The sequence below is a fragment of the Sciurus carolinensis genome, unplaced genomic scaffold (assembly GCF_902686445.1).
Source record: "Sciurus carolinensis unplaced genomic scaffold, mSciCar1.2, whole genome shotgun sequence".
Lineage (NCBI taxonomy): Eukaryota > Metazoa > Chordata > Mammalia > Rodentia > Sciuridae > Sciurus > Sciurus carolinensis.
In genome coordinates, this window is record NW_025920124.1 from 2,978,674 (window position 1) to 2,982,409 (window position 3,736).

At 53.5% G+C, this 3,736-nt stretch overlaps 1 pseudogene; it reads left to right on the forward strand.

The window, feature by feature from the left end:
• Positions 1-210: 210 nt before the first annotated feature.
• On the forward strand, positions 211-1,014 carry LOC124973864 (centriole, cilia and spindle-associated protein-like; annotated as a pseudogene).
• Positions 1,015-3,736: the final 2,722 nt, after the last annotated feature.

Below are 3,736 nucleotides of genomic sequence, written 5' to 3' on the forward strand. Positions count from 1 at the left end.
ACAGAGAATTCACTTTTGTTTCTGCAGGTTGAACAAGGCCAGATTGGCACCACTGTCATGTAAGTCTAATATGAAGTAATTTAGGTAACACTGGAACAATAAAAGGACTACAGGAAACGCGCAGCAGGCCGGGGCCGGGCGGGTGGCCTGTGTGTCCTGTGGGCCCTTCAGGCAGCGGCGCGGAGCGGGCCGGCGGAGGATCGCGGCACCATGTCACCAGGCAGCGGGGTGAAGAGCGAGTACATGAAGCGCTACCGGGAGCCGCGCTGGGACGAGTACTAGCCGTGCTACCGCGAGCTGCTGCGCTACCGCCTGGGCTGCCGGCTGCTGGAGCAGGCACACGCGCCCTGGCTCTGGGACGCCTGGGCCCGGACTGCTCCTCGGATGACTCGGCCTCGTCGGCGGCATCGGGCCCCGCACCTCGGTGCGCGCTTGCGGACCCCGAGGAGGCCTCGGAGGCCTCGGAGGCCTCGGAGCCCGCGGAGGCCTCGGCGCGGGAGGAGCCTGAGCGGCCTGTGGGGGGAGCGGGGCGCGGAGGCCGGGGACGAGCAGGACGCAGCACAGCCAGCACTGCCAGTGAAAGACGTAGAAGAAAAGCCCGAACAACAAACCCAAGTGAAAGAGACGGACAGGTCACCCGCCTGTGTCAAGCCCCGACAGCAACCAAGTGCCTTATTTGCTAGAGGAAATAGGAAAGCGGTCAGAAACCCCCAATGATCATCCAGTAAAATAAAAGAAAACAAGCACCCATTTGCCCTTTATGGCTGGGGAGAAAGACAGATGGACACCGGAAGCCAGAAGACTCACAACGTCTGTTCGTCTGCCTCAGTGCATGAGATTCACGAGTCCGCATTACGCGCCAAGAGCAAGAGGCAGGTGGAGAAGAGGAAGCTGGCGGCTCAGAGGCAGCGGGCGCACTTGGTGGAGTTAGAGAAGAGCAGAGCGTCGCGGGCGCCCCCAGCGGAGAGCCCCTGGGTGACCGAGTACATGCGCTGCTATTCAGCATGGGCCTAGACCCGCCGTCCTGCACCGGGGCCAGACCGGCCGAGCTGGACCTGACCGAGACCGCCATCAGGCAGGGAACGGCCAGAGAGGCTGTTGTGTGGATGGAGCTTGTCACCTACCTCAGCCGTAGGGCAGAAGGTCAAAGCCATAGACAGCAGTCACTCGCAAAGACGAGCCCCAGCCTCTGGTATTCTTGTGAGAGTTGTGTCTGAGCGTCTCGCCTTTGAGGTACTGACACCAGATGCCTTTAAATGGCTATAAGGCTCCCTTTCCCCTCTGGCTGGCTCAGGTGGGCTGTGTCACCCACCCTAGGGGCCTCTGACTCACACGTCCTGCACGAGATTTGTGTTAACTGACACATGCGGTTTCCTTTGTGAGAGAGCACCAAGCAAACAGCACTCACCATGACCTTGAGTCCATGACTCAGCACCACCTGGAGTCCAGTTCTCCCCAGGAGCACGGGTCCACGTAGGGTGAAGCAGGGCCGTGGTGGCTACTGGCAGGTGAAGAGGTGCTTATGTTCCAGCCGCGCCACCTCACGTGGGTCCTGGGGTTCGAGGATTGGGCTGGTGAGGCCCCACTGCTCTGGATGGGCTCTGGGCACCCCTCGTACTTTAACAGTCACACACATTCCCGTAGACGCAGCGCCAGGCACTGTGTTTGGGTGGCAGTGCTGTCGCTGCGGGTCAGTGGCACCTCCTTTTAACTACAGCATTTCCTTTTAGAACACGTGAGCTTCAGCCTACCGCGGTGATAGGCTGTGGACTCTAACCTCTCCTGTGATAGCCAGCAGAACACGTAGAACTCGTACCCTGAAACCACGTGGTGTAACCTGGGATTGGCCGGTGGGAAGGCGCAGTGGAAGACGCGGTTAGAGACGCAGCGGCCTTCTCCCTCTTCTTCCTCAGCTCTCGGTCTTGACGGTGTGATGTTCATGCTTCAGGTTGAACTGTCCATTGGGTCCTGGCCAGCACCTTTCAGGAGTGTTGGGACGGGAGCAGGCACAGCTGTGCCCCAGCAGTGCTGGTCCTGTTTGCGTTTGCCTCTAGGGTGGAAAATGGTCTTCACGCTCATTTCCCAGGTGGTGGCCTCTCCACCGGCGAGGCCTGTCCAGGAAGGACCAGGGCAGGTGCTCTAGGGGCCAAGCTGGTGCTTGGCCTCCAGCTTAGCACCTCAGGGGTGAGTGGAAGCTGATGTCCCACCCGAGGCTGGGCAGGCTTTGGTTCTCACTCAGGGTCTCCGAAGTTCAATGCTCTGGGCGTGCAGACCAGTTCCACTCCACATCAGTCACCATCTTGTCACCGTGTCAGGCTGTGAGAGTGCATCCTGGGAATCTGAGCACTTGCATGGTCTCGAGGTGGATTCTGTATGGAGAGCGCGCCTTGTCTTTGAGCAGTGTGCTCGCCAAGAGGAAGTTCTACATGTTGTCCCACACCCTGGCTAGGAAGTCTGGTGAACTTTGGTTCAACCTGTCACACATTTTCAAATGCTGTGGGGACCTGTGGGTCACAGGATCACGCCAGGGCGGTGGTGTGGCTCTGGCAGTTTCTCCTACCGGCTGAGCCTCAGGTTGCCTCTGACCATCGCAGGAAGGTGGCCGGGGTGCAGGCCTGGCACCCGCCTCCTCCAGCCCGGATCCGCGGGACACCTAGAAAACATACGCCTTTGTGCGCTTTCCCCTGAACTCCAAGCGGAAGTGAGCCTGGAAAGCAGACGGGCCAGTTCCCCCTTCCTTTAAGGAGAAGACAAGTGAACAAGGTCGTTAAGGGATTTCTGATGTGCATGAACCATGCGTAGCTGAGTGTAGTACTGTGGTCCCTCCTTTCCGAGCCCTCGGTGGTCCAGATCCTCCTTTCCCTTTCCCAAGCACACAGTTACTTTTTGAACCTATGAATTTTTAAAAGTTGTAACAATGTGAAATTCCTACTTTCTTCTTATTACTGGGAACTGATGATGTGATTGTGTTCCTAATTCTTGGGACATGTTGTAAGACAGGGAGATAGTTTAAAGCTGCCTTCAGGTTGGAAAAATAAAACTGGTTGAGAATCCAGTGTTATTTAAAATAAATGCTACATAAAGTCTTTTTAAATTTTTGGCTTTAAGTTCTTAATTAAAACAATTTGCCATTAAAAAAAAAAGAAAAAGGACTACAGTTCACCAATTGTCCTAAGGGGCATGATAACAGAGAGGAAATGATTGTATTTTATTACTGATTATTTTCCAAAAATTTGCTCTTGTTTACATCCATAATCTCAACTAATCCTTAAAGCATCACATACAATAGATACTTTTTGTCAGAATTTCCAGAAGAGAGGCTTGAGGTTAGAAGGGATGAATAAATGGCTCAAGGCAAGAAATCTATTAGTGTATTTTACTTAGGATTTGAATTCATACTGCTCCTGAGTTCGGCACTGAGTCATTGTACTGACACTTAGTTTATTTTACCACCTGTTCTCTTGTCTATTTTAACCCCCTCCAAAATGTATTATTTTCTTCACCTACGCAAGCCTCTTGTTTCATAAGCCTTTAAGCCTTTTCTCTCAATCAACCATACTCTATTAACTCATTTGCTTGAGCTAAAAACTCTGTATTTTTTTTTTGACCAGTGGTTGAATGCAGGGGTTCTTAACCACATCCCCACCCCCTTTTTTTTTTTAACTTTTATTTGGAAATAGGTTCTTGCTAAGTTGCTGAGGTTGTCTTTGAACTTGCAATCCTCCTGTCTCAGTTT